Here is a 25,082-nt window from a genome sequence, read left to right on the forward strand (position 1 = left end):
CTGGGGAAGGGACAGATCACCATCACCCTGTTGTTCAAGGCCTCTGCTCATGCTGACCACCATGTGGACAGTCTCTACCCTTGATGAGCCAACATCACACGCCAGTGCTCACACACAGTGTGTGATCTGCCTGACATATGCTTATGCGGGTTTCACATTTTATACTACAGGGAAAAGTTAAATGGCAAACTGATTACAGCCTAGGCTTCATACAGAGTTGTTTAAATGGTCATTCAGACCCTGTCAGTATTCCAGAAAGAGCCTTGCCAGCTCCAGAGCCAGGATAGCACGTGTGTAGAAGAGACACCCATGTGTTGGCTTGGAATGATGCCCCTGAGTGAGGTTTTTCACTTCTGTTTCCCTTTACAATTGTAATTGGTATGAAGGCAGAGCAACTGTGTCTACGTTTAGTAGCTGGTGTAGATGAGACTTCATTGGACACCAGAAATTTCTAAATCAGGGTATTTGGGACTCGGAGTCCCTGGGGCTGGAGCTAAACCTCCCACTGCCCAGCTCAGAAGCCCTGCCACCACTGCACCGTGTCATCAGCTGCAAGCACTGTGCCTGCAGGAGCGGTCAGGCTTCTGGCTGTGTTGCTTTAGCCAGTATGTTGAGAAGAGAATCTCATATTTCATTGTTTCAGTTAGATGGTAAAAGGAAATTTTGTGTGAATACCAACATTTTCAAAGGAATTTATCAGTTTTAATTGTAAATAAGCCTTTGATGACTACCTACTTTAAGCTCTCCCGCAGGGTGCACCAGGTGCACCCCTCATCTAAGACCTCCCCAGCTGTGTTTTAGGTTGGTGACTTTCATCCTCCTTTCATAGCTGCGTTGTGGTGCTGCTACTGCTAAGTGCAAAGGCAGCTGTTTGCTGTGCTCTGGTTTATGTGCCGTGTAGTTCTGATTTTAAATGGACCAAGCAAGAGGGAAGAAAAAGCAAACATGGCCAACCCCTGTATTTACTGTGCTTGTATCTTCACTGTAGTGATTTGGTATGTCTTCCAAAGACTCTAAAGTACTTTACAGAGACAGTAAAATTATGAGTCTTACTTTATGGGTGGTAAAACCGACTCCAAGTAAAAGAATAGCCTTGTGTCACACAGTGAGTCAAGAGCAGGAAGAGATTCCAAGTTTTTCTTTAAATTCACACTCCCCCTTTTTATTAGCATATTATTTGTTATAATTAACACAGGCTTTTCTTGATACTTCATTAGCATAAAGCAATCCAAACCACTCTCAGAAATCATTTTTAAAAGCAGGGGAAACTGTTAAACTCATAGCTCAAGCATACAGGAAATTAAAGCGTTTAAGAGGTTTATGAATTTAACAGATGGCAATCCCTCTTAGCTCTTGGTACATATGATGCTATGAGGTTTTTTAGAATGTTTATTTGAGAGGAATTCATTACGCTATTAGCGTAGAGAATTCTTAAGACAATCTTGCTTTTGCCTCTAGATGGCTCACCTGGAACTGCCAATCGTGAAATTGTTAACCAAAAAGGAATTCCTACAATATATTCTCATGTAACAATAGCTTGCTTTTCCAGCAGCAGTGTAGAGTCAATCATGTAAATGTATTATATCTGTGTAAAAACATTCTGCCAAATTGTTTTGCCTTTTGTAAGAACAAGAATAACAGATGGTTTAAGGACAGAGCAGATTTATGAGTAAAGTAACTTTCTATTAGTCATTATCATGAGTCACATCCTAAAATATCTTAGGGAGGACTGTCTTTCTGGCTATAATAAACACTTAACCTGGTGCAGCCCTTGCTTTGGGTAGGTGATGTGTCAGACAGTGATCACCTTGTCATCTGTTTGATTTCTGCTCTGAAAATAAGCAGAGGCATTTTTCACGGTGGGCTAGGATGCAGGCTACTGTGTGCAGTATGAAGAAAATAAACGTGAGAATTGATGCTTAACCTAACAGCAATTAAAAACTGCAAGAGCACATAGGGAAGGAGCTAATGGGTTTCATTTCTCTTACTACTATGATTCATATGGTTTTGTGAAGGTCTGTATGAGGGTACATATTTCTCATTGCATCCACAAAGGTATGAAAAAGGACAGCTGGAAGCTGGTGACAGAAACAGTGAAACCCACCTCGAATTCAGAAAGGGCTGTGCTGATCGAAACTCCCAGTTTTGTGTTGTGCAAACTGCAGGGTGGAGGGAGCGGTGTGCAGATGCTGGGAATTTGATTCAGAGTTCTCAAGGGACAAAAAGCTCTACCAACACCACAGAAGCATATGCCCTATTCTTGGGGCTCTCACGTGCATCACAGGAGTGGGTAGTTGCTTCCCCAATATTTTTATCTGATAAGCTGTGGGGTGGTTTAGGAATTTTCAGTGCTTTTTGACAGTGAGATAAAAATCATCAGGAAAGCCATTTAGATCATACCATTCTCCTGACTGTGGCAGAGATGGTATTTATCCTCTGCCCGACAGGAGCAGCCCCCTCTCTTCAGTGGCAGCCTGTGCCACTCCTGTGTGCATTCCACCTTTGTTCTCGGGAGGAACTCCCTTTGATGCAGATATGTATTCCACACACCAGGCGAGTGCGGAGCAGCCGATTGCAGCCCTCTGCGCTGCAGCCTGGGGAGCAGAACAGCTCTCCACATCGTCCCTTGCATTTTAATAGTCAAGTGAAAGTGGAAATCTCCATTTTCTGAAATGGGGAGAATAAATAAAGGAATAAAAGGAAGGTCAAGCGATGCAGTAGGGATTTAACTCATCTGATCCTACTGTAATACGTGCATTATTTTTACAGTTCTGCTGTTCAGTGACACAAACATCTGAGTGATATCTGAAATGTAAAGGATGTAGCCTCAGATTGCATTTATGTGACAGGGAGATTCATCGGACTCTGTGAGGGAAGAACTGGGACGCACAAAGGTCATGGAGTGTGTGTGTCCAGATTTGCAAGGCCTTATAGTGAACAGGACTCGCATCTCTTGCAAATTCTCTGGGTAGAATTTTGTTAATATATAAACCATATATATATATATATATATATATAGAAGGGGATGGGAGAGGGGAAGGAAAGAAAGAAGAAAAAATCCCCTGACTTTCCTCACTGAAACTCAGTCCCATCTCATGTAAAGTATTTATTTGTTGTACACTAGGGAGTTCATGTCCAAAATCAGGCGTTAACAAAGAAGTTGAGTGTAAATAACTATTATGAACCATTAGGGTTGTATGTCTCTAGAAATAGCATGCGTTTCTCAGGGTGGTCTCTTCATATACACCTGTCTGCTTGTGTCATAACCTCTCAGCTGCAGCTCTTTCTCTGCATATGCAGAGATCTTACGTTCCTTCCTCAGATTCTGGACCTCAGGCTCCTCTGTTCATTGTCATTTGCCTCTAAAGAAAAATTAACCATCTCCCCAAATACATATTTCAGTCTTTAGTCCATGATATCAAAGGTATTAGGTTTTTGTGCCTCCCAAATGTGAAATGCTGAGAAGCACCACCCAGAAGTGTCTCTGCTGTTCTGTCCTGTTTCCTATTGGGCTGAGAGCTGCAGAGCCTACTCAGTCCTTATGTTCTTCCCTACCTTCTCAGGTGTGTAAGTTATGGGAAGGCTTAGGTAGGCTCCAACTGGAAGAGCAACATGCTGAGGAGAAAAAACAATTGACCTCTTCCCACACTCCTCCAGCATTACTTCAAATCCAAATTCAGCCCAGCCCTCCTGCTATTCAAAGAATTTGTCACAGCTCAGTACAACTGGCAAACCCAGCTCAAGAAAAGCCCAGAGCTACATTAACACAGAAACCAAATGTGTGCTGTCGGGTTGCTGTGTGGAAGGGAGGGTCCCTTTAGGTCAAGGGCAACAGCTGAACAGGGATGTGACTGCCTGCACTGTCGCTGCTGTGCCTTTTGTATGTACATAAAACTTTGGTTTCTAGGGGTTTGCAGGCACAGGCATCCCCCTGACACCCAAACAAATAATCAGTAATAAATAATGCATGAAGCTGTTGATAATAAAGCCAGAGAATGGCCATTCATAGAAATATGCACTACATCACTCCTATTGACTATGTGGTGATTCATCACCACTTCCTTTCTCTTGCCTTTTATTCTTTTGCTTATCTCTGTTCAGGGATCCCATAAATGCTTTCCACCTAATTTTAGAAATGTTTTTGTTTGCAATGCTAGATCTTGGAAAAAAAACCTTTCTCAATAGGAGTGTTTCCTGTAAATAGGTCACTGCAGTAAAGGGGTTCGATGTGCAGCCTTTGCTGACAAGATATTTTGTTTTGTAAAGCATTTAATGCTGCTTTTGAAAAAAAAAAAAAAAAAAAAAAGGAGAAGAAAAGCAAAAACAGGGAAGAAGCAAAAAAGAAAGGATACCTATTTGTTGATGTTTGGTGGTGGGCACAGTGTCTTTCTGACCAGCTCAAAAGAGAGACATTAAACCAGTGATGTATAGAACTATATTTGTACTTGGAATAAGTAGACTAAAAATATCCTTTCAAACAGGGTAAGATGTAATTTTAAATTGTAGCACTTCCAAAGGGCTTTCACTGATATCAGTCAGTCTGAGGCTCCAAGGAGCAGGGCACTGTATTTTAATCAAATAACAGAAACCATTGCCACAAAATTGCAACCAAAATATTTGTGTAATGTTATGTAGCTACGGAAACAAACTCAGACTTCTAGAATTACCTTACTAACTGGTTCACAGCAATGGCCTCGTCGCAGGATTTTGGCAGTGTTATGTGTTGGACTGTGCAATTTTTCCTCTTGCTCCAGAGATGAGTGAACATCACGTAGAATCAGGAATGGGCAGACACAAAGTAATATGGGAATCCTGGTAACATCGGGCTGCGTAAAGATAAATTCCTACTTAATGTTAAACAACTGAGACTGGTAAATTGGAAGTTCTTGAATGCGTACAAGGGCCACGTGGTGTTTATAAGGGTGCTTCTCAATTATTTCATTATATAACCTTTCATTACAGACTACTTCACTTTATTGAAGTTCTTTCTATTTAGGATGCAATTAAAGATACAGTTATTGCCTATTTCTTTTAGAAAGCACGACATTGAAGTTACTAGGTTTTTTTAGAGGTAGTCATTACATTTAAAATAATTTATTCCTTAAGGCTTACTTGTGTTCTTCGCTACTAAGCTCCATTTAGGCCTTCCTTAACTACTGATATCTAGAAGTGCTTTGGGGATCAGAAGGTGTCTCCACTGTTCTCCTTCTTTCCCACCGCCCTCCATAACACAGGACTATATTTTAGATGAAAGTCACTCTTTATGAACCAATAAGCAGTCATCAAAAAATAAATATTCTATACTTCAGATGTGCTGGAGATGAGTTTCAATGTTATTCTCACATTTCTGTTTTTTTAATCTGACATAAAATGTCATCAGTATCTATTGAAATCTGTATGCAGAGAGATGGAGACCAGAGCAGAATTGCACGTTGGTGAAAATACTTTCTCAGGGCATGTATTTAATAGCTGTGTTTAGGATGAAAAATACCCAGGCTGCAGACTAGTTGCCATGATGGTGTGCATGACGATACACAGCCAACAACTTTCTGCCAGCCCCAATGGGCAGTAGCTGCCTCCTTACTGGGCTTCCAAGGGAAGCACCCTGCACTGGAAACCTGGCCACAGAGGAAGCTATGAAACACAAAACAGCCCTCAGACTTACATTTAGTCATCTGTATTTATCATCCTTTGGAAGTTGTCTTTCTGACACTTGAAAAAAGGTGTAAATGTAGCTGGTCAAACTCTTTATGACCAAATCCTTTTGCAATTGACTTCTGCTAGGTCATTTGCTTTCAGCAGATGGAAGTAGTGACATGCAGAGTCTTTAGTACAGACAGTTATTTAGGTAAATAGGATACCCGAAGCTCACCAGGCTCCATTCTTTACTGCACTACTCAGAGAGAACTGTTTTCATGTTATGTCTTATAGTGCAACTTTCAGCAAATGTTAGAGGAAAAAATGCTTGCTTATACTAATTTTCTATCTCAAGAGAGTAGAGAGCAGTACCTAAACTCTCTCTCAGTCTCCCAGGAAAATTAATACCAACCATCACAGTAATCTCTGGAAAGCTAGTTGTGCTGGGGAGCTCAGGGAAAGCAACCTTCTGCAGAAGCTTTGCAGATGAGGAGGCAGGAAAAACCCTTGGCACAGCATCATGGGGAATCCAACAACCTATCTATTAACAGCATCCCTAAAAGTTTCACTCTGATCTCTGATAGTGTGGTAATTATTGTCTCTCTACATCTGCTAATCCTGCCAAGGAAGGCAGATGTAGGGAGTGCCGTGAGTGAATCCAAGACAGGATCAGAGAATCCTGGTTTGAGAAAGGAATGTATGATGTATCCAGTTCTTCTTGCCCTCTCTGATCTGTCAGGAAGGTGTACAATGTGAAGACATTGCCAGTTGTCCATAAGCATGTGTTGGATTCCCTTTGGACCAAGCTTGCTCGCTGTTATACTGGCATCTAGAAATGCTTACCAGATGCAATCACAGCATGCATTGAGAAATAAAAGAATTACCTGGCAAATTCTATAAGAAAGAACCAAATGTAATTCTTGGACTTCTCCACTTCAGAAATTCTGGAGAGATACCTTAAAGTAAAAGTAGGGTAATTCTGACTTAAAAAAGAGTTGATTGTTGGTGCTGTCATCTGTTTCACAAATTAGAAACTCAAAGACATCAGAAATAATCAGCTACTGCTCTTTAGAGATTTTATTTTTTTTTTAATACTGTTTGCCAATGTTACTGTCACTGATGAGACTGTGTGGGAGATTTGTGACACTTTGCCTGAAGCACTGCTCATCCTTGGAGGTCCTCTCTGCAGGAGAGAAGAGAAAGCTCCGAAGACTGCCTCAGAGCAGGAACCTGGGGCTTAGGATGCCATCCTGTCGCCATGGCTCCTCTGTGTCAGATGCCCACATGTGACATTCTTGGTAGGAAAAGAACACAGCTAATCCTACTGACAGAGAAGTAAGATGCCATCTTACAGTGGAAATATCATTAATGGGATGTAAACAAAGTGCTGCTGTAACCTCCTGCAATCCCATCCTTGCACAAGTTACAACCAGTTGAGAAGAGCTCAAGTTATGAGCAAGTACATTCTGTAGGCTGACAAGCCAGGGCTGTATTATGCCCAGATGGCAACTGATGTAGGCTTTCAAAAAAGTCCTTTGAAAAGGCTAAGGAGACTAATTTATGTGAGTTTCAACTTGCTAGTTTCTTTGCTGACTATGAAAATATGGGAGTGGTGTATTTAACAGATAGCATTTTATTCATGACTGAAAGTAAGGGTGTGTAATGTAGACAAATTGCCCTTTCAAAAGTAGTAACTCTGGGATGTTTGATCATATTATTCTGTGTTCTTTTTCCATTTTGTTCTAGAGGCTGGATTTATTTTATGTGGAAGTAAGGAGAATGGTTGTTTGTAATGAAATCTTGATTGCTTCTGAATAGAATTCAGGAAGGTCATGGATTTGCATGATAAAGATGCATGTTTGCGGCTTCTCTTGGGATTTGTTTACCATAGAATCGTTGCTGCTTTTCCTTAGAAATTACCTAAGTCATTATACTGCCTTTACACCAGCTACACCTTGAATATCTATTCTGAAAGTCAAATGAAGACAATCTTGCAGATTACATTAGATTGATCTACTTTTTCTCAGGGCTTTTGGAAACATCCTGTAGCTTCTCTCTGAGAGAGATTTACTTTTAATATTAAGTCCTGTTTTCAACAGTCTTCGTCCCAACTCCTGCACCATGCACCTAGCAAAACGTAATTACCTAGTTTGTGAACACTGCATGGGGAAGCAGGCAGATGCTGTGAAGGTATTGGCATTTCTTATGCTATGCATTATCCAAATTTTAAGTACGTACAGAAAGTATCATCAGAGGAACTGGGTCTTTACTGTCTTTATTCAAATAATCAGCAATTCTTACGGAGGTGTCTTTTATTTTAGGAATCTATTAATTCGTTTGAAGTGTCTACTTCAGATAAATTTAAGCATGGCTTAGATAAGTCTGTAAATAGATAAGAAAGAAGCAAAGTTTGTGACCAAAATTAAGTTTTGAAATGCAGTGGCCAGTAACAATTATTTTGTAGCATTTATTCCTCACTGGGGCTCCATGCAAAATGACACAAAATACACTGGTAGAAATTCCCAGTTCTGGTGATTTCACAGAGCAAGTGCAAAACATCAGCGGTGTAATGAATTATTTATTAAAAACAAAATTGATTTTTCAGTTCTTGCAATTTGCAGAGAAAAGACGAGACAGAAAATGATATTACTAAAAAAGAAACACTCTGTATTAACCAGCTTTTCTCTTTCAATATTGACGCCTGCCTTAGGCATAGATCCTCTAAACACTTACTGTGATTTTAACTTCAAGCAGAAAACCAGTCAGAAAATCTCTCTAATGGGATTATTCACATGCTTACAGTTAAGAACACAAATATGTTTCCAGGCCTATGCATCTTCTGAAAAAGAGAATTCCAGGCCTTTAACCAAGACTCTTTTTCCTCTGGTACGGCCAAGGCAATTAGTGCTAGATTACTGTTCTGGGGAAACCATCTATGTGGTTATTTCCAACATTATTCAAATTGTAAGTCTTATTTCACTTGTTTTGAAGTCTGTCACAAATATTACCATATGATAAGAACATTAGAAATGAATGCCAATAAAAAAATAGCATGGCCATAAAAATTAGTTTTGCTTGTCTACAGATGTGTGCTACACAAAAAAGCACATCCATCTCAGCTGGGCATAAGAAATCAGGAACTTAGACACTGTCTAAAAGCAACTCTAATGACCATTATTATTATTATTATTTTAGTTTTTGGGTTGTGCCAGTCAGATAATTAGCAGTGTGAGAATTGTAAGTCAGCACAAAATGTTTCTGGTGACAAATGCTTACAGAGCCCCTTGGTTATGACTGCTTGGAGGCTACTCACCAGTGAGTGTGAGCAGTGGTGAATTACAGAGAGAATGAATGAACACTCAAGTTTTACTTCTGGGATGAGAACCAGTGCTCAGTCTGGGAGCTCTCTGTTCTGGGGTTCACAGCAAGGTCCCAAGCCTTAGATTTCCTAAGTCCTGCATAGTGCCACCATGCGAGGCACAGTTCTTAGCAAAGCACTTCTCTGGCTCCCGAACTTCTGCAGAGGGTGTGCACAGCCTTTCAGCGTTACTTCTCCTGTTGGGAGACAGAAAATAAAGATACCTAGAACTCAATGCTGACAAGTGAATGCAGCCATAATGCTTCCCCATGAGGGAGAGGAACTCAGGATGTTGCCTGCTGGCTTACATAGTGTGCATAGTAGCAAAAGCTGGAAAGGTGCAGTGTGATTGCCATGGGAGAGGAGGACACTGGTGTGATCTAAGGATTAGCTGTATCTGTCAGTCATGACTGAAAGAGTTGTCTTTGTGTTGGAGCTGGAAGGGAAGGATTTGTTTTATTCTTATCTGTTCAAAGTGTTTAAAAGTTGTTTGGGTTGGTGAGCTACTACTTGCATTGAGATTATGGCATCACTGTCATAGCTAAATGGAGATGGACCAAGTACATGGTGTTCCCAGCCTCAGAAGAGCTTTCTTTCAGTGTCAGCAATGCAGATGATGGGTCTTATTATTCAGATCATCGAATAAATACATTAGCATAGCAGTTTGATTATTTACCATATAACATTTGGTTATTAGTCACTTATAAATCGCCTTCTCCAAAAATAAATAAATAAATTGAATAGAGTTCGTATTTGTTAATGGCCAAACCTGTGAGAAAATCATCACTTTGGAATTTAGATAAGTATTGTGCATGTTAGATATACTCACTGGGACTTGATGCAGTGCATACAGAGCAGTATTTCACGGTCTATGATGGGAATTTCAGACTGGTCAGTTTGTTTAGGAGAGGGCAAAGTACAACTAACTGAGTGGGTATCTCCCTGTCCTCTCCATAAAGGTTTCTATGTAAGCACTATATTTCTTTTTTGTATTTCTTCTAAATGATTCTTTGAATCAAAAGTTTCATTACTTTGATAAATGTGTTTTTCCACCTGAGGAAGGTTTTTCCTCTTCCAGTCTGTGTTTTATGTGGCTGTTTGTTACTGAGATCTACACAATGACTAAATCAATACAAACTACCTTCTGGGCAATGAGACACCACAAGAAAGTGCAGCATCATTAAACTGAATTACAGACAAGCACTTAAGGAGACAAATAAGTATTTTGTTACGATAAAGCTTTGCTTCTTTATAGCTATGATGATTGAAAATGTTTATGAAGCTTGCATGGTACAGAGGTGGCAGAGGAAGAAGGCTGCAGAATCTGTTCTGATTGGCAGCAAAATTCTGGTGTGTGTGTGAAACTGGGCTGGGAGCTGAGAACCATGGCTGTCCTCCTGGTGTGTTGGGAGAGCCACCCAGATCAAGTTGATACAGCCCTCCCCATATCAGCCCCAGCTTGGGGCCAAGGAAGAAGCAGCCTCTCAGTCACTGAGCAGGAAATGCAGCTTCTCTTTTTCCGAAGTGGTAAGGGTAATTCACAGATGAGAAATGAAATCAAGGTCATCCTCACTAAGCTTCTGATGACAACTGACTACCAAGCTTAAATAACCCCAATTTAAACTGTAGGTTTTGTCACCAAGGAGAAGCGCACAGGTCCCCAGGGGCACTCTTTAGAATGATAACTGATTTCTACTTTGGATATGCAACTGCTTCCTTCTGTTTTCTCAATTTATTTCTAAAGAGCTTTCTTACCTATTGAATATTAATAGCTCTGATGATCTCTATTGAAGTTATTTGGAAAAGTCATCATCCCTTCTGTAAAAAGTTGCTGCTTTGATTTCCAACATCCTCCCAATTATGTTTTCCTTTCCTGTTGCTTAAAAAAAATAAATAAAAATCATACAGTTCATCTGAAATTCCCATGGTAGAACTTGCATGTTTCCTCCCTCCTCATCTGCCTGCCTTTCTGCCAGGACTGTACGTGGACACCTTCCTTATAACACGCAGGAGCAATACTGAAATCCTTGCTTGAGTTGATGTAGTCTTTGGCTCATCTCCCTTTGTGGGAGATTAGCCTTCTGCTAGGATCAGATATTTAATCCTTATGGTTTGCAGCTGGCATAATTATTTAGAGCAACAAAACACTGAGCAAGTTTCAAGATAATCTTAAACAAGGCCCAAAGCTTTTCTTTGAACTAAGGCCGCCTTTCTTCTTCAAGGTTGCTTAGCTTAAGGAAAAAAAATTTCTTTGTTAACAGAAAAGTTACCTAAACCCAAAACATTCCCACCCTCTGCCTCTACAAACATATCTGGGCAATAACTTGTATACGTGCTGAGCACATGCTTGAATTTATCAAGCAAATCAAATGCCTACAGATGTGTCCAGTTTGGTAGCCATGTACATACCACTCGGTCCTGTTTGTACAGTGAGAGAGACAGCGTGTTGGAACTGTGTGTCTGCATTGCTTGCAACATTTTAGGGGCAAATCCTTACTGGGAATTGAATGGCTGGAAACAATTTTTGGGTGACTTTTTCAAAACTGTTTAGCATTGGCTTAACTTTGTTTCAGTTGACAGAAATCCAAGAATTCATTATTGATTTACAAGAGACTAAATTAGGCCTGCGATGAATGCTCCGGAAAACATTTTATTGGTGTATATATGTATGTATAATGCATATTCAAGCTGTGATCCAAAAATGACTAGTAGCCTGAAGTGTGTGTGGAATGATGGAGCTATGTACATGGATCTGGACCCTCCTATTCACTTCTGCCAATTGAATTGCATTATGATTTGCTACAACATTTTTCTGTTTATCATTCAATGGCCTCACGTCACACTCCCAATTCTTTTCAAGTCCCGTTTCTGAAGAAGGAGAAATCACTGGCATGAAGTCTGAGCAAGCCCACATAAGCATGGATTCATTAGGGAAGGAGTAGAGCTTAATGCATTTTATCCTCTCATTAGTACCAGTGTAATGCCTACTCTCAAAAAATCCCTCTCCACACTTATTTACCCCAGCCTGCAATAGGAGCAGGTCAGGGACTATGCAGGGGATTTTCCAGTTGCAGAGACCTAACATGCAGTGTTTAAAGAGCTGCAGAAAACAAATCCTTCTGCTGCCTGTGACTTGAATGTTACAGGCTTCACTCTGAGTACATAGGCCTGGCAAAGCTGAATGCTTGCTTACACACCTGTATACACTGTATGCAGCCACACAGTTTAGCAGGCATTGTGTTTGAAGAAGTTGTACGCATACATTCCTATAGCATTGTGTAGAAGTTAACCATGGGAGATGTGAGTTAAATGTAAGCCCTTTTGAAAACTGCACTTACGTAATTTTTGCTTATAAGGAACTTAATATAAACAACTGAAGTTTCTGTACTACTGTTTATTCTCCAGGAGGGTGGAGAAATGACCTGTGTTACTCTCCCATGACAGAAGCGGCCCATAAAGCAAACAGTTAAGGATGGTTCTTGTTGTGAAAGTGTTTGGGTGCTCTCTGATGAGAGGATGCTGCACAAGAGGGAATGAAATGTACTATATGCTTAAATGCAGAGCACAACTGTCATTACCTATCAGCCTCACAAGTTATGGCATCTGTCTTTTTTTCAGTTTAACTTGTAGAAGTGAGTTGGCTTAACAATACAATCTGAAGGATCTACGATGCATTAAAGCTGTCAGCATTGCTAAAGATCAGAATTAGAATGGGATAACTTACTTTCCTTAAATCGGGATGGGAGGGAGGCCACAGAGGGTGTTGTTATTAAAAAAAAATAATCCTGCTTTCTATCTGAACTTTGGTTTTCTATTCTGTTTCTGCTGCTTTGAAATGGGTGAGGCATGGTGAGAAAGAGGACAGGACAGGTCCCATTCAAGCAGGCACTCTGCTGGTCAATGCAGGCTGGAATTTGTGTCAAGGTCATGGGAAAGGTCAATGACCTAATTTGTTTTTCTGCTTGCAGAGCGCTTCATGCGCTCCAGAAAGAGGAGAGAAAAAGGCACAGCTTTGTTCACAGTGTAGGGCACTGCCCAAAAGTGCTCAGTGTCATCCTCTGAGCACTTGTGCAGAAAGTCCTTCCTTTTCTACAGCTATTGATAAGAGCCTTCACTATAGCCACTGCCACTGATCCCATAGAGGCAATAAGGTGTAGGGAAAGATTCTGCTTCTGTAAACAAGTTGGGTACAATTGCTTAGCAACTGATATTCTTAGGGTGTTTTCATATCTGGATATGACCTGATCTCCATGTGAAAGGGAACAGTTAGGAAGGGCAACAAAGTGAAAACACCTCTCAATTCTAGAGCAATTTGCTGGTATTTGGATAGGAAGCATTTCTAGAATCTTCTAAAATCCTCTAGAATTTGTATGTGTGCCTCTGGTAAACCTGAAGTCTGAGGTGGCTCAGCCTGTAACTTAGTGTGTCTTCAGATATACAAATCAGTTGCAAAGATTAGCTAAAAAGAAGGCTTAGCACTGTCAGCTAAGTCTACTGTTGGAGCAGACATCAGGATTAACCCAGCATGCTTTCCCACCTCATACTGCACTGGTGTACTACGCTCCTATGCTTGAATAGAATTAGAGTGAGGTAAAAAGTAAGAAAATGTCCAAATCCATTTTTTGGGCAGGCAGCAATGTTTCTGCCTGCCTCTGAGGTGGGTTATTGCTCATCCTCCACCAGGAAGGAGTCTGAATTTAGCACCGCTCTGCATCAAATGTATAAGGATAGGAGAATGATGGACTACAAAAAACATAACTCCCAACTTTCTGTGCATTTGAGGTGATTCTCATGGTTTTACTATGCTGGTTGGAATTGATTGATACAGTTCATCTCAACCCCAACAGAGAGTAGATCTCATTCAGTAATTTTTAATTTACATGATCTTTGTCCAGCTTATTTTGATTGGTAAACTGGATTTGTCAAAGAAATTTAGCATGAACTCAGAGTTCAAGGAAGTCCTGAGAACATTTGAACACCAAGGCTGGTCTTTATGTTATGCTCAAGCTTTTTCAGGATCTTTCTTTTTCCCCTGTTGCTGGCATTTCTTCCTGCAGTTAGAGATATCTCACAGGTGCATTGTTTTGTGTCCTGTCCTCATGGCGTTGTACTGAAGTTTGTTTTTAAACATCTTAGTATAGAAGCATTGTTTTTAAAGTAAGTCATTTCTATAGAGATCAGAAAACAGCTTGAGGATTCATTAGCAGCAGGCACTTAAAATAACCCTTAATGCATTCATTAAGCATTCATTTCCTTTAAATGTATACATGTTATTTGCATGTGAATGTGAGGTGGTGCCCTTCATTTCTTCATGAATTTCTTGGCAACTCTAAATGCTTTTTATTTCCCTGGACATCTCATCTTCACATCATCTAAGCTGCAAAGATATGGCATGAAGCAGAATAATATGTTCCCTCCCATCAAGTGAGTGCATCAAATCCTATTAGTTTTCTAAAGGTATAGAAGGGAGTTGATCCTTTAGCATTTGGTAACATTGATCTGGATTGAGCTAAAACAATCTTAGGTTGGTATGTATCTGCTCTTGAAACACATGGTTGGAAGCAGTAAAGGCTGAGGCCCAGTTCTGCTTGCAGGCTTAGAAGACCTGGCAGTCATTAAGACCCAGGTGCTTGAAAGCAGGAGGCATGGGTTCCTCCAGGAACCTCCTACACTGGGCAAGCTTCACCCAGTCACCGCACTGGAGATCCTTAGCAGGGAGCACTCAGCAGCCCATGGTCACGGGGTGCTCAGAGGGAGAGAACGGCACATCTGATCCCAGAGCGGGTCACAGACCTGGGAAAAACAACTGGCAGCTCAGGGCACATCTCTGGCAACTCAGGCTAAATAGAATCTCAGTGTATTGATGTTACTGTTAGACACCCCAGCTTCTGCCATTTTAGGGACATGCTTTTCTCTAGTATCAGTATTGCTCACAGTCTGTTTCTCAAATCTGGGCTTGTTTGCCATCTGTGAGATTAAGTACTGATGTAGATAGATTAAATAGCTCACTCTGACACTCTGCTTCCATTTCTAATGTGCTAGTGTATAAATTTACATGGTTACAACGTTCCCCAATTCAGAGTTAAGAATAACATCTTCAGATGCAGACATTAGTAACATTAACTCCTGCCTTCCCCCGTATACTAAGCCACTATTAGTGGCCTTAGTATTGTACCGCAAGCAACTACCAGTAGCATTAGTATTCTATTAGCAGACATTTCACAGGGAAGGAAAATTCACTTGAATTAGAGCAGACTGAAAAAGGTAATTCAGGCATTAAATATTAATATAGTTTTCTCATGAAAATATTGGGAGGACACATCAGAATTGTCATTTAGCTTTCCCCTCTGTTTGTGGAGTATCTGTGATCCTAATTTTCTCTCATTCATTCCTTATTTAATGAATTGATTATGAATATTTGAAAGTCAAGCTGTGCTGCTCAGTTGTTATTCATCAGAGAAGTCACACAGTACTTTCTACATATTCAAGCATTTTAAAGCGGATCCTCGTATGTGCCAATTTCAACAATTTCTTCATTTTGCAGCTTTGAAACTCCTTTAAAAAATATTTTAAACAGTTATTCACTAATTAATTTTTAAAGCAGTGAAATTTGTGCACTGGGGGAGGAATTCATACCCCTGTTAGCAATAATGCAGATTCTACCAGGTGAAATCAATCATACTCAGGACCGACCTAAAATAGAAGAAAGTAATAGTGATGCACACCTTCCAAGGTGGTTGCTTGTGTTTGGATTTGAATTATACTCAGCTTTTTGTCAAATCTATGGAGACAATTATCTCAAATAACTTTAGTACTGCCAAAGGTATATTCATTTTACTCTTTCTGGACATTTCAGTCAATTTGGAATGAGTAGCAAGGCTGCACAGGCAACCAGATTTAGACACTGTGGTTTTAGATGGCCAAGTGGATGGAGCTGAACAGTACAAGGCTCAGATGTTACACTGGCTGTTTGTTGAATCCACTGCAATAGGAATGTGAAGCTAGTGACAAAAAGTACTGCTTAACAGCAGTTGGCAGCACCTGCTTCTCTAGTTTTGTGTTTTTGAATTTGAGCTCTTTGGGAGCTGGTTTTTTGTTGTTGTTGGGTTTTTTTTTTGTTTTTTTGTTTTTTTTTGTTTTTCTTTTGTTTTTTAACTGAGGTTTCCAAGTTCAAATGATGCCATTTCCATGAATCCCTAATTTAATTCTGCTTGGAACTAAACTCTGCTTGTTCAGACATCCGCAGGCTCCCTTTTGGTTCAGATCGTGTAGCATTACCCAAAAGTACTGGGATGACGTGCAAAATTCACATACATGGAAAAAAAAAAAAAATAGAGTGCTTTTTGCCTTTGAATAAATCAGATCTTAGTTTATATTCAGACTTCTCAACGGAGCAACAGGGTGTCTGACTCAGCTCAGCAACTCCAAATTCATGATATTTTTAAGTCTCATAGAGCCTCTCATGAATTCTGAAAGAAGTAGCAGATAATGTTTTATCAACTCTAGAAGGGAGATATAATGGGAAGTAAGCTCTGCATCTCAGAATACTATTGCATGAGGTTTTCAAGCACTATTATCTTCAGGAGCACTTGAAATACTCGTATCTTTAGGCAGTTTATAATTCTAGAGTGCCTCCCAAAATAATATTGGAATTTTCATTTAAGGCTTTTCAAAGCAGCTTGGAGCACTCACTCTCAGAACATCCAGCATCTGTATGGCAATTTAGGCTTACAATCCAAAAATGGCAGCATCGCTAGCCAATATTAAAAGTGTAGATCTTAACAACATTGCAAGGAGCCCAACAAACTGTAGCACAGTGAACACCAAGATGCCAAGCCCTGTTCTTCTTCTTTTTAGAACAGATGTAGCCTCATGCTGTTGAATCTTCATATTCAAATAGACACATGAGAAATGCACAGGATTTAGCACATTCCTTTGGAGCAGTAACTCCAAGGGTGAGTAGAAATAACTGGCATTATTTCTCAGGCTGATATCAAAAATAAATTCATACTGCATGTTTTTGTTTCTCTCTTGGTATACTACAGCACATCTATAGAGTCTTGCTGTTAGTGTCTTTCATAGTATACGGGGTAAGATGCTTTTTGTAGCGATTGCAAAGACTTCAGCTGCATATCAGGGATACTCTGCTGTACAAATGAGGGACAAGGACATATACTCTAAAATGGGACAGAGCAGAGAGGCACTGTGTTTGAGCTCCATGGTCCTGTTTGTTTTAGTAAGCATTTAATTTTCTGAACAGCACTGCAATCTGCAACTTGGCTGTAATAGTAGTGCAGAACTGTAAATGTGACAGGGACTTCAGGATATTTGCAGGATACATCCTGGGTCCCAAAGGGCTTTCAGCCTCACTGGCCAGTGGAACAGCTTAGGACAGGCATGGAAAGACAGGCAGCAAGCTTACCATCTATCCTGATTACTATTCTGTTTTAGTTCACTCTGTATGCTGATTTATTCATTGTGTTTAAAGCAGGAAATTGTACTAGCAATCACTGCCACTTTCTTCACTGATTTTGATGCCATCCTTTAAAGACAAACCAACAGTGAAGGGCTGGCCCGCCCACCAGCTGGTAAGCTAGGTGATGATAAGTCCTCCAGAAATAATGATTTTGTGAGCTGAGAAATAGCATGGAAGTTCTCTTCAGAAACATGAAAGTGTTTAAAAGGTGCCATCTTACATTTTTTGCCATTATTAAATGTCTCTGGCTTTTGGCTTTCGACTGCAACACTGCAGCTATTAATCTGATCAATTCCAGTCTCTATTTATTGCAGAGCTAGTAGAGACATTGGCTTTTGCAGAATTTATCAACTATTCACAAGTGTTAATGTTTGCAGAGTTGTTTGGCTGTGCTATGCATCTGCACAGCTATTTGGAGAGAGATAAAGGCAACTTGAAAAAAAAAAAAGTCTCTTTCTCTCCTCTGTGATATTATTAGATGCTCTATGGATGGGTCCTCACTTGTCTGAGATTATTTCATTCCAAAGATGTAAGGTGTTACACTTAAGATATTAGAGTCTTTGGAGTCAGGGAGATGACAACAGAGCATTGTTTTTCTGAATTAAGTATACAGTAATATTTCTCAGCTGCCTATACCTCTCTTTTTTCTTTACATTTCTCATTTCTTCAAGCCTGCTTAATGTAGATTGCCAGAGAACAACAACAGTATCTGTTCTATGATGACTTTAAAGACTTTAGATTCATTTTTTTTCCACCCTGGAACACAAAATATGGTCCTTGGAATACATTAGAAAACAGAACTATTACACTTCTCTACTTTAAATTGGAAAAAGTCACTTTTTTTGATTCAGTGTTTTTCCTTTTCTCTCTCTGATTGGGAGTGGTTTGCACCACAGGAAGACTCACATTTAAAATTTGTAGAATCTGTACTTCTTCAGAAATTACTCTTTGACGATGTAGAGTAACTCACAGAAACACATGCAGTCAAAAATTTCTGGCCGTGTCTCTCTTTTCAACATTGGGGCAAGTCTGATGATGGGGAAGGTCTTTTCATATTTGCTGATGCATCTGTCAGGTGTGATCTGTCTCTGACTTATTAATCAAATTGTACTGCAAAGTCATTGTGCCATGGATGAATATCATCCTGAAAATTAAGGCAGTCTGGGGCTCTTCAGAAAGAACCTTTCCCTAGGCGTTAATTAGGGAATTGTTAGCTTATTCATTCAACCCGGTGTACGCTAGGAAGAGTAACTCCAGATTAGAAATGAGGTTAGGACTTCCTCAGAATTTGCAGAATTCTGGGATTTCTCTCCTGTTTGCTACCTGAGGTTGAGCTCTTCTGGCCCTGCGTTTGGTTGCCTTGGTCATTGACACTTCTGGCTCTTCTCAGGGTCTGTTGTTTTGGGATGCCATCAGAGCCACTGAAGCAGGTGACCTGTTCTTGCTCTTTGTGCCTGTGTTTTCTGCTCTAGAAGCTGAGCACAGCTTCCTCATTCCTCTTCATCAAGCCCCCTCCTGGAGCGTCCCCCCCCCCATCATGCACAGGTTTGCTTGCAGGAGGGTGCAGTACCACTCCTGTGTGCTGTGCCCAAGCCAAGCAGCAGTCCCAGGACTCAGACGGACAGGGGAGCCAAAAGGTTGATGCAGTAGCACAGTTGCACTCTTTACTAAAATATGACCCTGCCATTCCACTTGCCAGCATCTTCATTCTGACCTTTCTGTTGCTGGCACATCACATGGGCTCAAAGTAGCTTTCTAGGACAGGTGATATAAATGCTACCAACTACTTGCTTCTCCACATGTGGTTGAGAGGCTTTTGTTTGTGTGTTTGCTTGGAGCTAACATTAGAAGAGGCTGGAAAGGCAGCTTCCAAAATAAATCTTTCTGAGTTCATTTACTATACATGACAGATTTACATGCATCTGTATAACAAGGTGTGGGAGCTTTGCAGTACTTCCCTAGGACATGTAAGCTCTGTCTTGAAATGGTGGCATCAATAAATAAATATATGCTCATAAAACTGAATTGATAGTCATTGGTCCCCTGCTGCACCAAAGATTTACATGGCAGCTTACTGTGTTTCTGTCTGGTGGCTGTAATTCTCACATGATTCTCCAATCACCTGATCTCAGTCGTTTCAGTTTTGCTTGAACTAGAGGTGGGAACCTGACCTCACTGACATCACTGGTAAACTCCCTTTATGCTCACCAAGATAAGTTTTCTCAGCCCTTTTATGCATCCGGTGGCTTTGCGTGTGTCTCTTCAGCAAAGACTTTTGCATCTCTAAAGAGATCTGTGTTGCAAGGGCAGCTGTGAGAGATGCTACCAGTGTGAATCATATAATGACACTCCCAGGCAACAGCACAGAGGACTCTATAGAGAAGGATGGAATGTGAGGGCTGCTGCAATAACATTTGTGGCACAGAGGGGATCAGTCCAAGACCTGACCATACAGATTTGTCCCTGCTCATTTGAATGATGTTCTCCACTGGGAAGAGTGTCACATCAGGTCTTTGCCATTGGTTTCAGTTAATATATTACTGGTTTCTTGAGAGATTCTATACAGCAGATTTATTTACTTATATTAGTTGTGCATATATACAAATTCTATGAACAAATGGAATCCTTTCTTCTGCTACACTGAGTAATACAACCAAGATGGTTTCTAGCAAAGGGTCTCCAGCAGCAACAAATGTCTTTTAATTTCAGCTATGCATGTTACTCTTTATACCAGGCTCTGTTGCTACCTAGCACTGCCCTGCAAGCAAGATGAGGGATGAAGAAAATTGACGTGGAATTATCACTTCTGTCACTGCAGACCCTACCTTGTGGACTTTAGAGAAACTAACAGATGAAAGTCGCAAGAAGCCTCTCATACTGCTTGTGCATCAACACAAATATCTGAGGTTTGTCTTATTTGTTATTGGGTTTCAATAAGATGTCAGTTTAAATGTCCTAGGAAGTACAACAGATGGAGAATTTATTGTGTGTTTACTGAGGAGAAAGAAACAGTGCAGCACTGAATTACCAGGTGAGAAAGAAAAAAGACAACATTTGTTTCTCTTCCTTGCAAGGAACCACTCTATGTAGTGGTATATTTTGGGAGTGTAATTACCATTGTCCCATGCCCCATCTTGGATTAATAAGGGGAAAAAAAGCAAATGTTCAAGCATAGATGATGGCAGAACCTGGTCCCATAGGGATACTGAGGGACCAAGTTAATAAAGCTTATTCCTTCTCTTCATGTCACTGGATTTCTCTAATATCACTAGAAGAATTCAAATGTAAGTGACAAATGTGATTTCGTATGTAGAGTATGATTTTATTGCAGGGATTTATTGTGCTCATTTGCATTATTTACTTAAGTGAGCAAGCAATTGCATTGTAGAAATACAATAATTGAATAGTTATAGATCCTGTGTTCACTGCTTCATCTTCAGATAGCTGTGTGCAATTTAGCTATAAGACTTTTCAAGCGTGGTAGAGCGATAGATATTACTGAGAAGAACTGCCAAATGGAACCATACAGTTCCAAAATTTTGTAACCAGGTCCTTGAGATTTAGCTACAGAAAACAGAACCAAGACTGGAGGCAAATGTGTGTGGAAGTGTGCTGTAGTTCGCACCAAATCCTGTCTGAAGAGACTTACTGCAAGAGACAATGCAACCCATGGGAGCAAGATGTCAAGGTCTTTCCTTTTATGTACAAGCAAAAGACCATGGATTTTCCTTTTATACGTTTAATATTAGGTAATAACAAGCCATCATGAAATAATCTTAAATAGATCCTACTGAGGGATTTTCCTAATGCAGAGTCTGTGTTCCAAGCAGACACTTATTTGGAGCAACCGGTATTTGCAGAAGTCCTGGTTGGGCTTCAAAGGAGCCATCTCTGAGGAGAAGAGCTGGAGAGGCTATGGGGCCTCGCATAGATGCCATGGATACTTCAGCCAGATAGGAGGTGGAAGGCAGAGCTCCCAGCAGCACTTACTGCTGATAAAGGGTTGTCCTGGACTGAGAAGAGTAGAGAATATAAGAAGAATCTAAATTGAACTAAAATAGAGCTATCTGTAGTATGTAGGGTTGATTGCTCAACTGGTTATGAAACACTACAACTTCTTAATCTCATCATTTGCTTCACAGGGACTTAATAGGTGAAAATTCTGCTTACAAAAGTCAGTTTTATTAAATTATTTTTGATAATGTGTGCAAAAAGCCAAAAAATACTGACAGATATGACTGGGGTGAGGCGGAGGACCAAAAACACTGCAGGATATAAATATTTGGAAGATGGTGGAAGATATATTGGGGCCAAATTGCTTTCTATTTATATCAGCAAATGTAGAGGTTAACTTCAATTAATAGTGGCATTAGAATTATAAATACAGAAAACTAATGGGAGAGAAATGAGTGAAGCTTTTATGCCTACTTTTCTTGATGCAAGAAGGCAAAAGGAAAAACAAATTCAGAAATTAAAATAGACATACAAAATGATTATATAAATTAAAATCCAGAGAAGATCAGCCAGAAAAATGATAGACTTAAATGAGCATCTAAACAGCATCAGCTTGTTCCTGTGGATCTTGTGCTATTTATTGCATGGTTTGCTAATGAAAGGTGCCAGACTCACTCTTCTTGCTGTGTAACAACACACCAAGGGGTTCTGGAGAGGATACAAGGAGATACTAGGGTGTCTCAGAAGCATAGGCAAAGCCAAATAATGCCATCTGGTAGCCAGGTTTTAGTCAGCAAATGCAAAAGCTGGTAGAAGGTTATGACAAGCATACCAAAGTTTAATAATGAAGAGGCATTAATCCTTTCTCCCCTGCCTGATTACCCCAGCAGAAAGTCTGCACCAACCTGTTCTCTGTAAATGATTCAGTATATCTATTTTTTCTCCTCCTGGGCATGCTTGCACAGCATCTAGCGTGTTTTCAGCATTGCCCAAATAAAAAATTAACAGCCAAATAGAAGGAGAAATTCTGCTACTCTGTGCCTTATCTCTCCAAGGTATGATATGAGCTTAGAATTAATTTTATGCTGGCAAAATGTACTGTTAATGAAAAAAGTGTGATCCCTGAGCAGTTTCAGTCGGTACAAATACAAATATGTTTTTCTTCATGATGGGTTGAGCACAGAGTTCTCATGTCTGTAGGAATACTAAAAAGTTTTACCTAAGACTTTGCCCTGCTGTGTGCCTGAACACAGGTGGAAAAGCAATAGCATAAGTAGATGCCTGTTCCTTAGAGATGATAACCAAGTACTTTGAATTTTAGGATTCCTCATTGTACTCTTTGCTGGGTCCCCTCCACCACTAAACATTCTTAGCATTGATGTCAGGATGTAGATAGTTTGTGCATACGTTCATCCTACCTTAAGGGCATCACCTTGTGCCAAACATAGAAAGGTCAGGAAGGGTTTCCTTCCAAAGAAGTTATTGAAGAGCAAGAGTTGTCTGGTGTACAAATGGTATGGAATACTGGCTGCAGTGAAAGATCTATTAGTAGTCTCGGTGTGAAGCATTTGTGCCATACGGTGCTGAGAATGTACTATCTGCACTGCTATAGAGAGCCTATAGTCCCTTCCACCTCTCCATTCAAGCCCATCTAGCTGGCCGCTTGCCATGCTGCCCCTCTGCTCTCAGCTGCTACTTGTCTGATTAGCGCTGCCTCCAAGCTGACGTGCCCAGGGCAGAGATTAACACAAACTGAAAGATAGGTGATCTGCTAAACACAGTTCATCCTCCAGGGACGGGGGGCTGTGGTGAGACAGGCTGTGTTCCTGAGATTCACCCTCTTGAAGCACAAAGCCAGGGTACACAAGAAACACTCATCCCTAGCCAAGCTGCCATCTGCTCTTATTTTTTAAAGATCAAACTGTCCTTATCTGACAAACTCTTTGGTAGATATTGGGGTCACTAAGATGGTGGGCAGGTTGTGAGATTAAGCAATAGAAAGCTGGGATGCAGATGAATTATTCAACATACAGAATCAGGGTCTACCTTTAGCAAGCTTATTGACCCTTGTGTTTGCAGCCAGCACAAGCCTGAGCAACTTAATACAAATTATCTACAGTACTCACAAAGCAACGGGAATAGAGAATGGAGTAGTGATACATGTACAAGAATAGCTTTATGTCCTGTGTTAGTCTCCTCTGGACTGCTGGATAATGCCCTCATGAACAGCTGTAATTAACAGTAAGATCAGAGCTGAATATTTCCTAGTGACAATGTATTATTTTGACCAAGCTTTGTTTTTTGTTAAGAAAGGAAATGCTGCTGCACCTGCCTGTCCATATGCTTGACAGAGTTAGAGGCTGAGGCTGCTTTCCTAACTGGGCTCATGCTTTACCCTTGGGAAAGTGTATCAGCCATATCTGAAATTCATGTGTAAACATAGGACACTAGGAACAGGGAACTCCATATGAAGCAATTTTATATATAACGTGCCATTTCAGCCAGCAGCAAAGTGAGCCAGTGTCTGTGGCCTGGTGCTTATTAATGCAGTCCCCTGGGTCAGGTGAGCTCAAAATCACTTTATTTCTGCATCTGTCAAGTTTGTTTAAAGGAGCAAGAACCTCTCCAGCTGTTTGTGGTCATGGTTCTTGTTGGTTGATGGGTCACTTAAAATGAGAGCATCCTCAACCATGTGGGGTAAAATTCTATAGAAAAGTGTTTGGGAGGGGCCAGGTTTGGATCTCAAACCAACACAACCGGATCATTTGTCTTTAGGGTAGCTACCCCAGTTGCCATTAAAAGGCTAAAAGAAATAAGGCTGAAAACTAAGTTTCAGCTCAGCAGTGAGATAAAGACTCAGCAATAGCTCAGAGCCAGAGCCTGAAAGCAGAGATGTAGAAAGCAAGATTTAGTTTAAAAAATCCTTGGTCAGATTTTAAAAGGTGATGCCTTGTTAGACTTGGAAATCAGACATTGTTATTGAATAGAAACAGTACAGAAGAATCTCAGAAAACAGACATTACTTAAATGTTTCCAGTATTTCTATCAATAACCTATAAAAACAAATAAGCCTGTTCCAGAATGTTCTTAGGTGTAAGGTAGGAGCTGACTCAACTGAATGACAGAGAAACTTTTCTGAGGCATGGAAAAAGGTGTTGAATGTAACTATAATTTGTATTAGGGGAAAAAATGTGTGATGTTTTCAACCAGACTACATACTTACAGAACGAAAAGACTGTTGGACATGCTGTGTCAACCTACTGAGTGTCTGTAATTTTCTGCTGGTACAGTGAAGGGACTCCTGAATAACTCTTCTTGGCATGTACTTTTTAATCCTTCTAGAACAAGATATGCAAATTTGCCCAGCTAGGATATTCTTCCTCCCCACCATACTTAAATGGTTTCTGTGTTCGCAGCAGGAATGCTTCTGCAATGGCCTGTCTGTCAGCAAACTAAGCTCTGTAGTATAAACCCCTTCAGATTCATGAAGTATGACCTTCACCCTTCTGTTTTCCTATTAGGTCTTCATCCAACTTGCCTCGTCCTTTTGTGCCAGTGTGACAGAGACACCGCTGACTGGTTCCCCGATCATGTATTGTTCTCAAAGTTTTCAGTGAAATGGGATGGACTTGGCATCTTCAGCTCATCAGCAGTGCT

General features: G+C 40.4%; 1 long non-coding RNA gene across 2 annotated transcripts in view; it reads left to right on the forward strand.

Moving 5' to 3' along the window:
• Positions 1-25,082, forward strand: part of LOC140255992 (uncharacterized) — a 46,603-nt gene extending 21,521 nt beyond the window's left edge. For both annotated transcript variants that reach the window (XR_011904629.1, XR_011904630.1), the window contains exons 2-3: positions 20,206-20,377; positions 24,947-25,082. This is a non-coding gene — a long non-coding RNA (uncharacterized lncRNA). The remainder of the gene's footprint in view (positions 1-20,205; positions 20,378-24,946) is intronic.

The sequence above is a fragment of the Excalfactoria chinensis genome, chromosome 9 (genome assembly GCF_039878825.1).
Source record: "Excalfactoria chinensis isolate bCotChi1 chromosome 9, bCotChi1.hap2, whole genome shotgun sequence".
In the NCBI taxonomy this organism is placed as follows: Eukaryota; Metazoa; Chordata; class Aves; order Galliformes; family Phasianidae; genus Excalfactoria; species Excalfactoria chinensis.